The sequence below is a fragment of the Zootoca vivipara genome, chromosome 12, assembly GCF_963506605.1.
Source record: "Zootoca vivipara chromosome 12, rZooViv1.1, whole genome shotgun sequence".
Lineage (NCBI taxonomy): Eukaryota > Metazoa > Chordata > Lepidosauria > Squamata > Lacertidae > Zootoca > Zootoca vivipara.
The window spans coordinates 33976227-33990047 of NC_083287.1; positions in this window are offsets into that span (position 1 = coordinate 33976227).

Genomic DNA, 13821 nt, shown 5'->3' on the forward strand with positions numbered 1-13821 from the left:
CAGGCAGAGGGCCTTCTCGGTAGTGGCACCCACCCTGTGGAATGCCCTCCCACCAGAGGTCAAAGAGAACAACAATTACCAGACCTTTAGAAGGCATCTCAAGGCAGCCCTGTTTAGGGAAGCTTTTAATGTTTGATGGATTTCTGTATTTTAATGTTTTGTTGGAAGCCGCCCAGAGTGGCTGGGGGAACCCGGCCAGATGGGCGGGGTATAAATAATAATATATTACTATTATTATTATTATTATTATTATTATTATTATTATTATTATTATTATTTAAGAACAGGAGGGAGAGAGTGCAAGAACTTCCTTCCTCCATAGCTCTCATGTTTCCATGATAAAGGACTTGCAAGCCAATAGGTTTCATAGACAAAATGATACATTTCTATTTAGTTTCACTTTTCTCAACCTTTCCATTCAGCTTCACCTTTCTTGAGCAACCCATGAGCACAGCATTAGGGAAACTTTTTTGGCCCAAGGAACACATTCCCTTCCAAGACATGAAACACTATAGGCTATGGCCAAGTAGGGGAACCTCTGGCCCTAAAAGTGTTTCTTGAATTACAACTCCAATCATCCATGACCATTGTGGCCATGCTGGTTGAGGGTGTTGGAGCCCTCCAACAACATCTGGAAGACCACAGGTTCCCTAGATCTGGGCAGGTACCTTTCTCTCACTCTCTCGCTCTCCCTAATCTATCTCACATAGTTGTTGTGAAGAGGGAAACCATGTACACTGCCCCAATCCATGGAATATAGAATAAATGGCCCAACGGCACCTGACTGTAATAATAGATTAAAAATACATTAAAACATCAGTCATTAAAACTTCCCCAAACATGTATCTGATATCTTGGACCAGCAGCCATTAGGGAGGATGGACCCAATGTCTGATCCACAGAGCTCCTTGGATGAGCCCATCAATAGCCAACAAGCTCTAGTGCATTTCCATTTTTTGCTGGTGATTCATTTGGACCACTTCCATTTTCAATACAGTGGTACCTCGGTTTATAAACTGAAGTGAAGCGTTCATAAACTGAAGTGAACTTTCCCATTGAAAGTAATGGAAAGTGGATTAATCTGTTCCAGACGGTCCACGGAGTACTTAAACTGAAGCGTTCATAAACTGAAGCGAACTTTCCCATTGAAAGTAATGGAAAGTGGATTAATCTGTTCCAGACAGGTCCACGGAGTACTCAACCTGAAGCGTACTTAACCCGAAGCATGGGTGTAATTGGTTCCGGAAGTCTGTTCATAAACTGAAGCATTCATAAACTGAAGCAAACTTTCCCATTGAAAGTAATGGAAAGTGAATCAATCCGTTCCTGATGGGTCTGCGGCATTCGTAAACCGAAAATTCATAAACCGAGGTTCCACTGTATACCGGTAGCATACTGAAATAATTCCAAATAACCTCAAGTTAAAACTGCTTCCAGTCAGGGTTTCAGTTAAAATTCCTAGATATCTAGGCTCTTATCTATCTGATCCCACAATCACCCAGTTGCCTATGTATATATTTTTATATATCTGGGACATTGTGGGTATAATCGGGTTGTGCTATTTTGCCTTGTTACTGTGTAACTACAGTGATTGTGAAAATGATAATATACCCCCTGAATAGGAGTACCTTGGAGTGGCACAGCATGGTATTTAATGACATTTACAATACCAGCTTTCTGGGTCAGCTGCATTTGTTCAACTTACTGATGAAATTGTTATGCACCACCTTCCTATTTTTTCCTCTGTACTCTACAAATTTATGTAATGCCTCCCTAAATATGTGGATTATGTGTTCCTAGCCTGCCTGTCTTTATAGTACAATCTGGAGATAGAGTCCACATTAAACCAAATAGTTTAAAAGAATAATACAGTTCAGACTGGAAAGGCATTATTTTGAAGAATACTAGTTAGTCTCATTTTACTAGCTAAAACAGAATCTAGCTGATACTTCTTTTTAAAATCTCTATTCTCCCTCCCTCTTTCTTGCTACCACTTTTCTTTGGGACTGCCTTCTGGCGGCCACGCTTCTCCCTGTTTATAATTGGCCTCTTCTATAAACCTGTTGATCTCTACTCTACTCCTTTCCTTTTCCACTTTTGGGTCTCTTTCCCTGTTTATATGGCACAGAAGGGGAACCTGGGTCCATCCACGTGCTGTTGGCCTGTTGGCTCTAACCAGCATGGCCAATTGTCACAACAACTCTGTGAGGTAGTTTAGGCTCAGAGACAGTGACTGCTGCAAGGTCTCCACACTTACAACTACCCCACTAGTGTATCTGAAGAAGTGTGCATGCACACGAAAGCTCATACCAAAATATAAACTTAGTTGGTCTTTAAGGTTCTACTGAAGGAATTTTTTTATTTAACTACCCCACTGTTACATTTCGATTGATAGGTATAACAAGTGTTTACGGAGATGGTCTGAGATAAAAAAAGGTAAAGGGACCCCTGACCATTAGGTCCAGTCGCGGACGACTCTGGGGTTGCGCTGCTCGTCTCGCTTCTGGGTCATGTGGCCAGCATGACAAAGCCGCTTCTGGCGAACCGTCAGAGTGGTACCTATTTATCTACTTGCACTTTGACGTGCTTTCGAACTGCTAGGTGGGCAGGAGCAGGGACCAAGCCATGGAAGCTCACCCTGTCAAAGGGATTCGAACTGCCGACCTTCTGATTGGCAAGCTCTAGGCTCTGTGGTTTAACCCACAGCGCCACACGCGTCCCCACTATAATAAGGCAGATGTGGATAGTGATAACTTTCTCATTGTGACTAAAATAATAAAATCACACACACACACACAGCCTGAAATACCTAAATGTCACAGCAGATACACCAAATGCTATAAATTGGGATTAAAAAGCAAGCAATATTACACCTTCCCAGAAAAAAAGCAATGAGTGAGCCCAAAATCATATAAGGTGAATGAGGGAAATTCAAGCAGACAACAAATTTGTAAGGAGAGTGAAATAGGTGGAATATGGTCTTGTTCTGGGACTGCAAGAAGCAATATATTGTCTTAGAAAAAAGCTTGGATGGATTTAAGATAATTAAAGTTCTTTTGCAAAAGAAAGTATCTTACACAGGAGAGGTTTTAGCTTGACAGCAATATTTCACTTGGTGTATTTCAGAACCCTGGAGCAAAGAAATGGGGGGAGGGAGTGTTCTGTTTGTTTTTTTAAAGGATCCTTGCATGAGAAGTTGTCCTACAATCAAAATCAGCATGATAAAGTTTTGTTTTCAGTGTGTCAGAATTTTTCTGTCCGTGACAAAAAAATAAGCAAATAGTTGTTTTGGCCTTTAACATTTCAAGCAATGCATGTGGACACATGTGGACACACTTCTACTTGCCTCCAACTGGAGCAGGCATAGGCAAACTCAGCCCTCCAGATGTTTTGGAACTACAATTCCCATCATCCCTGACCACTGGTCCTATTAGCTAGGGATCATAGGAGTTGTAGTTCCAAAATATCTGGAGGGCCGAGTTTGCCTATGCCTGAACTAGAGCATACCAACAAATTGTCAGGTTGCTGAGCTGGTGTGGCAGAGGCAAGGAAACGAAGCAAGGGTACTATCTGCTCTGTTGCGAAGCCAGATCCCTCAGGCTCCTTCCTCCATGAACTGTGATCTGGCAGCAGGCTATAGCAGAGGGGGAGAAGGAAAGGAGGGCCACTCTTTCAGCTGGCTCCTCTTCTTCTTGAAGTGCTTCTGTTCCAGCTGGCCATTATAATAACCTTGTCAGCTAAGAACTAGTGCCACATTTGCTTTTTTCCTCCTCCCTCCCAACCCCTTTTCCTTTTGTGCCATGTATTCTATATTGCAGAGCTTTCCAAACTGTGTGTCATGACATGTTAGTGTGTTGGCTGCAGTGTGTAGCGCAAATGCTCCCCATTCTCCTCCTGGGGGTGGAAAGGGGTTAGTTTAACCTCCAGCTTGCTAGTAAAGCTGAATTACTGTGTCATGAAATGACGCATGTCTAAAAAGTGTGTCACCGACATGAAAACCTTGGAAAGCTCTGCTATATTGTAAGGCCCACTGCAGGTATTGGCTTAATGTTGTTCTTTCTAAGTTGTGCCAGGAACGTTTTTTTGACAGGAAAGGTGGATTTAAAAAAATGCTTCTAATAAACAAACAGCTCCATTTATTTTCTGGTAAAATATTCATTTTTGCCTATTATGAAATATCTTTTTATAGTGTATTTATTTCTTTTAAAAATGTATTTTTATTCACTTATCATGTACTAAAATGCATCCCATTGTAATGATCTGATAGGATCATGAGGCTTGGATTGAAACCTTAGGTCAGCCTCCCTCAACCTGGTGCCTTCAGATGTTGTGGGTTGCAACTCTCATTAGCCCAGCTGTGCTGATTGAGGAATGGTGGGAATTGTAGTCTAAAGCATCTGCGGGGATGCCGGGTTGGAGAAGGCTACCTTGGACCCTCACAAAAAGAGAGAGTATTGCTACGGTACTTCTAAGTGCCCAGCTCCTCACGTTCTCCAGAGACTCGTCAGAGTTGCCTAAATTCTTTGCAGGATCAAGATCTATGATAGCAGTTTGCCATATGACGAAGATGCCACACTACTGAGCAGCCTAAATAAAATAGATGTTTATTGTTGAATGTAAATTCCCCCTTGCTTTTACCAATCATTTTGTGTTCTAATTATAACAATCTAAGTTGTAAACAACACATGCTGAGGTTTTGACAGTGAACTTCTGATGAAGCGCAGAGTACAAATTTTAATTACACACAGTTCTAATACACTGCACATTGCAGCGGCTCTGTCATCTTTGAAATGGTAACAGAATAAAAAAGTTTTTTGAAATATGAGCAGGAAGGTAATGAGATCAATAAATGTCATCTAGAAAAAGTAATCACAACTCAGGAGTCCCACTAACCTTTCTACAAATTCCAGAAATAACAGAGTAGCTTGGAATGAAGAATGGTATAGCAATGAGGAACAGATACAATTATAAGAGAAGAGAAAGCGAAAGAATATCAAAAACTATTCTGTGGATTTTTGCTTTTTAATGTGTGCTTGTTAAAATAACTGATTTCTTTTCCTTTCTCTTTTGTAGCTCTTGCCTCTCCAGATTTATCTGTGCATTCAGATTGAGAACAAAATAAAATCTATTCACATTTTTCCATTTGAGTAATCTGACTGTCAGGAAAAAAAACCTTTTTTTCCCATTCTGTGAAGAGAGGCAAAGAGAAATTGTTTTACTGCTGTTCTTCTGTCAGAAAGGGGGGGGGGCTTTTTTAAAAAAAAAAATCTTGCCATATCATGGAAGCCAAGAATGGCCATATCCTATAGATCATTTCTGCCTTCCATCATGAAAGCAGGATTCTCGCATGATAGTAGACTGCATAGCTAAGATCTCTCTCTTCCTCTTATTAACAGAGACCACTCTGTAGGTTTCTGACATCACAGTTTGTGGAGAAACGGAAAGGAGTCATCACCACCAGGAAGGAAGATAATTGTATGCTTCAGAATTGTTGCCACAGTAATGAAGGCCACAAAACAAGTAATTCCAGAACAACACCTAGACTTCCTGCAGAAACATTTGGAGAGCCAGTGCCAAAAAAACCAACAACCCCAAAATCAAACAAGCCACGTGTTGTCCCTAAAGACAATCTAATGGTCAGAAACAAGTGTTCTCAGAAAAAGAACAAGACACAGGTTCCATGCTCTATGATATTAAGCCCTGGTTTTCTGATATACAACCATAAGATTGTCTTCAGGGACACCACCCAGTTTGCCCTTATTGTACTAATTCAAATCCTATGTAAGACATTGTTTATTGTATGATCACTCTGGGCACCAAGGTGCTGACCAGTACCTCCTATGGCACCTGCAAAAAAATCTCACACTGCATGAGAAGCTGTTTGCTATTCCTGCTTGGAGTGGCTCTGTCTCTGCTACATTGAACACTTTTCCTCTTCAACACGACCACATTTCATGGGATCCCAGGATTGAACATACACCGTCACGTGTGTCCTCAACAGAGGAGAAGGAGTGCAAAGAGTTTCTCTCTGTGAAAGAACTCGGTGGTTGCTGAGGTAGGTGCCTTTTACTTCACTGATGCGGCAGCTCATGGAGGTGCATGTCCACATCACTTCGCAACTCCTTCTCTCTGCTCCTTCAGATTTGGCAGCCATTTTGGGTTATGCCACGCCCAACACAGGATCCATTTTGTGACTAGTCCTCACAGCACATTCTCAGAATTCCAGAGGTGCCCATTGGCTTAAGAAGGATGGCGATCCTGCATTCTGAATATGTCAACACCCCCACTCTCCTGGGGGCTTCCATCTCACAAGGATCATTAATGACCAGTAGGATGGCCACTTATGCATTGTCAAAAGGAGAACAAAGATTTGCACAAATCTGGCACACGTATAGACTCCGTCTAATGTTCAGGTGTGTGCTAATTGTTATAGGCAGCTTCAAGGCTCTTGTTCTTGGTATTTTTGAATTTATAACCTGGCCTTCCTCCCCAAAGGGAACCCAGGGCAGCTATCAATAATAAAATTACCTAAAAACAGTAATAAAAGATCACAGTAATAAAATCACATCGAAGCAATTTAAAGCAGCAGTTCACAAAACAGTGGCACAAAAACTCCATAAAACCATTGGATAAAAAAACCCTACATAAATTTTAAAGAAGTCTATACACATTTCCTGAATGCAGGTAAAGAGTTGGATTGCCTGGTTTCCTTCGGAAGGGAGTCCCATAGCTAGGTTGCCACCGCTGATAATGCCCTGAGATAACATAAACCCTGTGAGAAAAATATCTAGGTTCAAGTTTCTTAAGCCGAAATCTGGAGTTCATTGCAGTCAGTATCAAAACCACCAATGGCACTGTCAGAAGCTGCATCAAAATTCACTGTGCAGAAATGCGTTTTTACAAAGTTGATGTTTAACACCAGGGTTTCTCAACATGCAGATTAGTCACAGCAGTTAAATAATTTGAGGGGGCCAGGGAAGCAGACAACTGAGTATAATTATGCCAGTTGAGCTAAATAAAATGTTTTGTTTACAACTTCCCAAAGTCTCCATATTTGCAATTTTTTCATGTGTTTCAAATTGATCGCAGCAAAGACTTTACAGGCTTTGTGGGTTCAAGGAATGAAATAAATACATTTCAATAAGTTTTTCAAACCAAAACCATCATTGTCTGCCTCCTGTTCAGCTGAAGCAATGCACTTCCTACACCTCTTCAAAAGACCATGCAGATGCCTTGCCCCAGTTTCCCTCACTTCCTTCCCCATTTCCATAGCAGCCCCCGTTTCACATCATTTCTACTCAAAAGTTAAACTCTGTATCAAAAGTTAAACCTTGTAATTAAAGATTAGGTAGAAATCCAATTCACTTCACATTGTAATACAAAACTTTAAAAATTCACATTTTCCAAAACCGTATGCAAACTGGAACACAGCCACCCCAAAATTTTCAATTTTCTGAATTTTGCAATGCAATTCTCCAGTTAAGACTTTTAAGTAATATGTACCAAAAATGCATTTTTTAGGATAAAGTGTGCATAAAAATGCATATATTCATGAAAATAACTTACAAAAATCCATTTGATTAGGGAAACTGCTGGCAAAAAATATCCACATTAAAATGTTGACAGACTTTCGGGAGGAATTTCCTTTCTTTAAAGTGCAATTGCTACAGAACTGTGGAGAACTCAATTTAAGATTGGAAAAATAAGAAACAGAAAAGACCAAAACTGACAAATTCACCCATCCCTACTTTTATTTTCCTTATGGTTCTTTGTCTTTAAATTGAAACCCTTGAAAGAAAGGTAAAGGTAAAGGGACCCCTGACCATTAGGTCCAGTCGTGACCGACTTTGGGGTTGCGGTGCCCACCTCGCGTTATTGGCCAAGGGAGCCAGCGTACAGCTTCCAGGTCATGTGGCCAGCATGACAAAGCCGCCTTTGGCGAACCAGAGCCGTTTACCTTCCCGCTGCAGCGGTACCTATTTATCTACTTGCACTTTGACGTGCTTTCAAACTGCTAGGTTGGCAGGAGCTGTGACCGAGCAACGGGAGCTCACCCCGTCGCGGGGATTCAAACTGCCAACCTTCTAATCGGCAAGCCCTAGGCTCTGTGGTTTAACCCACAGCGCCACCTGCATCCCCTTGAAAGAAAGGACTCCTTTAAATACAAGATTGTCATAGTCTTGAATAGAAAGAGGACTGTATCAGAGAAGGACACAAGGACACCACACTGAGTAGGCTATTCTAAACTGGGGGCAGGGTATTTTCATGTCACAAATGAGGACAGGATGGTGCATAACAAATATGTTAATTGGATCTCCTGAAATACCCAGAGAATTGCTCTTGTTTGCTTCCTTATTTGTGGACCCATCTACAGATGGTCTTTACATCTGCCAGGCAAAATCTGTTCTGTAGGGCATATGGTACTATTTAGTGTCCGCTAGCAAGTCCATTTTCTTTGGAAACAGAGAATTACAGTTTATTACACTTAAACTTGCTTAACTGGGATATCTGCTTACCCTATCAAAAAGCTTCAAACAATTTCCTCTCTCATTAGCACCCATTTGATAGATCCTAGCTAAATGATACTAGTTCTGTGCAGCAGTAGTTCTGCTAAATAATTATCTCCTTCCCTGCTCTCTTATGACTTCAACACTGAAAACCAATTCAATCTTGGATGGCTACAAAGCTATTTGGTTACACTATTAGCAGCAACCAGCACCCACTGAAGCACTCATTACATTGTAAACAAGCAATGAACACCCTATGTGGGAAATTGTACAAGTTGGTGGAGTCTTAACCCTGAAAAGTTAGGCTGAAACGGATGGTATAATTTACAGGATAGAATCCAGTAGAAGTGCCAGTCCATTTTGTTCACCGAAAACAACTTGTACTGCAGGTGGTGTTTTGAACATTTACCCTGAAATCATGTTAGAGCATCTCAGAGCCCATGAGATACATCAGATAACTCACTCAGACAGCACTCTGGCCTCAGAAAATGGAGTTCACCTTACCAACATCAAAGCTTAGACATCAAGAGAACCCAAAATGGGGTGTGCTGCAGAAGGTTGGGTTGAATTCTGGGGGTGTTCCAAGGAAAGCCCCCTGGTCTCCCCTGATAATCCCAGTCCTTTGACATTCCCCAATACTATGGAATAAACTATGCCAGCCCTGGATGAGTGGGGGAGGTGCTTTCCCTGTTTTAGGACTTCATCACTTGATGGACATAAAAAAAATTCACGGGACTGCTCCATTAATTAGGCAAAAGGAATAACTTGAGCCATACACAGGACTGATGAAAAGGTGAGGAAAGCATTCTGTTATGCGCTCTGGGCACTGCACAGACATGCACAAAGAAAGATAACACTGTATGTTTAATAATACTTTGAAAACAGGATATAGTTAACTTTTTAATGTAATATGCAAAATTCAGGAAAACTGTGAAAACAGAATATTGTTAACTTTATATCTAATATTCACCTTTCAGAGAAGCTGTGAAAACAGAATGCTGTTAACTTTTTAATTTAATATCCAACTTTCAGAGAAAGTGCTGGAAAAAAAGATTAAAAGTATTTTTAATAGTTTCCTTAGATGAGAAGTACATTCTTTTGCAAACTGAGGCATTTAAAAATATATTAAAGTGTGTGTGTGTGTGTGTGTGTGTGTGTGTGTGTGTGTGTGTGCTATATTTTTAAATTTCAAATAAACTGCTTCTGAGAATGTATTTTTTAAAACATGTTCAGATTTTCACAAATTAATCAGTATTGAAACTACAATATGAAGCTTCCTTCCTTTTGTTTTGTACCATAAATGCCACAGGCTGATGGAACATGCTAGAATATGAACGTTCTTCCATTTATTCAGGCTAGAAATAAATGTAAATTCACTCTTTCATTATTTGTTTTATCAGTTTATATATCACCCTTTAACCAAAGATCCCAGGCACAAAGATCCCAGTACAACATTAAGAACATAATTTATATAACACAAAAACAATAAAAATAATCACTGGATAAAATCATAATAACTGTCCCCCTACTTTTTAAAGGCCATAAATTGTTTAATTGCCTAAGGCCTGGGTAAAGAAGAATGTTTTCTCCAGACATCTAAAGACATGTAGTGATGGCACCAGGCAAGCTTTTCTGGGGAGAACATCCCACAAATGAGGACCCTCCACAGAAAAGGCCTCTTCTCATGTTGTCACCTTCCAAACTTCTTAGGAAAGGGGGATACAGAAAATGGCCTCGGATGACAAGCACAGAGCCCAGACTCTCCAAGTGTCCCTATATTTACAGGGTGTCCCTGATTTACAGTAGCTGACCCGGTTTCTGATTTGATCCCGGAATGTCCTGCTTTTCCTTGTTGTTGTTGTTGTTGTTTAGTTGTTTAGTCATGTCCGACTCTTTGTGACCCCATGGACCAGAGCACGCCAGGCACTCCTGTCTTGCTCTGCCTCCCACAGTTTGGTCAAACTCATGTTCGTAGCTTCGAGAACACTGTCCACTGCTTTTCCTTAGAATGTCCCTATTTTCATTGGAGAAATGTTGCAGAGTATGAGAGTCTGGGTCAGTTTGAATGGGAAGAAACAGTCCTTAAGGTACTGAGATCCTGAGTCGTGTAAGGTTTTGTAGGCTAACAACAAATGTGGGTTTTACCTTTGTACAGTAGGCTAGTTTCTACACACCCCTCTATATCTTACATCCAGGCAAGCAGGAAGTATTATCAGAGTTCAAAGACACATTTCAGCCAGAGGCGTAGGAAGTGGGGTGGGGTGGGTGTGGTCCGCCCCGGGTGTCATGACTGAGGGGGGTGACAAAATGGCAGGCAAGTGGGCAGCACACCTCGCACCTGGCAGCAGCAGCTCTTCTGACCCAGTGGCAGAGAGCAGCCTTCCTCAGCCTTGGCGAGGCGCACCCGGCCGCAGCAGCTCCGTTGCCAGACCAGGCTGCAGCAGCTTCCCTCTCCTACCCTGAACCTTGGTGTGTGGGAAGGCACCCTCTGGGCCCCGCCCCCCTTGGGAGCGCGCCCACCCTGGGCACAGTGGGCATATGCTCTGCCACTAATTTCACCCAGGCAAAAACACCCTAGGAGGGCACACTGCAGGCGTGGTGAGGGGTGTGGCTTCAGGAGCATCTCGGGGGCCAGATAGAGAGGCTGGGGTGGGCTGCATTTTGTCCCTACCCTTGAGATTTCTCTTATCTGATGTAGGGTCCCTAGGAAGGTATGATTTCACTTCTCTATTCTGTATGGTTCCTAGTTCATTTGTGTTGTGAAAAAATTAGAAGTATGGGGAGAAAGCAGATGTATCAACAACGTTTTAAAGAAGAGAGCCTGTTGCCTTTCCTGCCTATATTCCCTTATGGAATACGTTATCTGGAGGAATACTATACATCCCCACATAGGAGTAAAGCCCTGTTGGCTTCAGTAGGACTTACAACCAGTAAACACGCGTGGAATTGAGTTGCTAGGCAAGTCAGCAGCTTGATGTCTGTTGACTGATGATGCGATGTCTGCTTATAGATCAAAACCTTTTAAATTATGCTTGTTTTCCTTTAAGCCACAGTAAGTTCATCCATCAGAGAAATCAGTGCTATGTTGTGTCTTTCTTTGAGTTATGCTTCATACTCTGCGCCACAATCACATAGTTGCAGAGGAATAGCAAGATAAAAAGCATGCATATACAACTGAGCAATGACATTGATTGCCACGGCCATTAAAAGACACAGTGACTTTTAATTTAAAGGCATTCCAGTCCATATGGAGCTATGTCTGTCTTTAGGGAAGAGGTGGGATACCTTTTCCAACCAGAGGGCTGCATTCCCTTCTGGATAACCATTTTGGGGAGGCCACGTGCCAAATGAGCAAGCTTCTATACACATTCCTCACTGCCTTCCATCTATAAAAGCAAGAAGCATTATAAGAGTTCAAGGACACATTACAGCCAAGCAAAAACACTTGAGGTGGGTGTGAAACAGGGCAAGTAGGACACAGTGGCTGGGGAGTTGAGGGAGTGACCTGCAAAGAGTTGCAAGGGCCAGGAAGAAAGGCTTAGAGGACCATACTTAGCTCCTGGGCCTGAGGCTCCCCAACCCGACTTAACTGAGTGGAGGCGACAGGAATGAGCCATCAGTAAATAACACCATTCAAGCTGGAGTTAATTATTCATTAGCAAGAACACAATCTGCAAAGACTTGGCCTAAGGAGCACAACATCTCATCTCCAGTAGGTCTTGCTCCATGGGACAGTTGCCAGGACTGAAAGTTCTCACCTCCCCACAGCCTACTAAGTTCCCTCCTTTGTGGGGCTTTTCCCAAGCAATCTTTTTTTCCCATTTAATATAATACATGGAATTAAATGTTATGTGTCCTCATTGCCAGAATTGGTACGGTCCATTTCTGCCACAACACACACACACACATATTTCTCTGCCTGTGAAAACCAAGCCTAACTCATAGGAAATGGGAGACCCTACTGCACTTTGAGAATATTTCTTTCCAGTACCCAACACTTGCAGGCTCTGCTGAAGGGCTCTTGGGAGGTATTCCTTGATTTTGTTGAATTCCTCCCACTCCCACCCCCATAATAAAGTGCTCTGACTGATCTTTGATTAGAAAAATAGGTGCTTGTGCAATAAAAATGGAGCTAGTGGTGTTTGGTTTGTGCAGGTTCTAAAGTGATTGCATAAGCAACTGTTTAACTACCAGGAGGACCTTTTTTGTTTTCCCGAAAATTCAGGAAATGCAATGTTCTCCTGCAGGTAAAGATTTGTTTACAGTTTAAAATGAGCTTTTTAAATTAAGTGGTTTCCCACTATACACTGGGGTACTTTTAAACAGAATATGAAGATGAGAATGTTATTGGGGCTGAAATGCAGGTGATTCTAATTTAACAAAGCCTCTGCCTCATTCAATTATGGCATACAATTCCAATTATAAGTACAAGGCCGCCTTGCACCACCTTCTGCATAGAAGAAATTGGCACATCATCTGAACATCAAAAATCTTAACCAATAATTGCATTAGTGTAATAGATAGTTATTAAAAATGTGATCTTTCTGCACGTAAACTAAGCACATCCCTAGATTTTTCGCTTTTATTACTCGAAAAGGGCAGTTGCAGAGACCCTCAAAGGGTATGACTTGAAAACTGAAAAGAAATGTAAAGAATAATTGCTACATCGAAAACAAACAAGAAGCTCAAGTATTAACTGCACTGCAAATTGAAATAGAAATTGATGCAATTTCTCAGGCCCAGTGAATAGAAACCTTAATGAAATTTCTCTTCGAACATGCACTTTAGCACCAAAAATGGCTTAAGATAAAAAGTTAAAAATGTACTTTCCTAACAGACTGATAGATTGGGTGGGTGGGTGTTGCTGGAAGTTTTGAGGGGGATTTGTTTTAATGTGAAGTGGCTTGGATGTGACCTTTGCAACTTGTTCTATATGCGCCAGAGATGCTTCAGTTTCTACGGCATTTGTTAGCAAGATGCAGAATCAATTATTTAGATTACTGAGGTCCTGAGCACCTGAACACGATGAGGATTTGATTGTGCTAAGGCATGTTATTATTCCATAAGGTGCCTCCATGTATTACTTGGTCCAAACTGTAAATGCCTTTGATTGCCAAGAGGAATTTGTGCAAAAAAAGGGAAAAGCTTCTCTTAGAAGAGCTACCATAGAGAAGGAAGATAATGGACTTTGAAGTTTCCCACTGACAGTGCCTGGATAGTAGATTGAGCAGGTCCACAGACCAACAATACCCATATTGATGGTTTCAAATTATTGGCTACCTCGCTTCATTCCCATTAAACAGGATCAGCATGA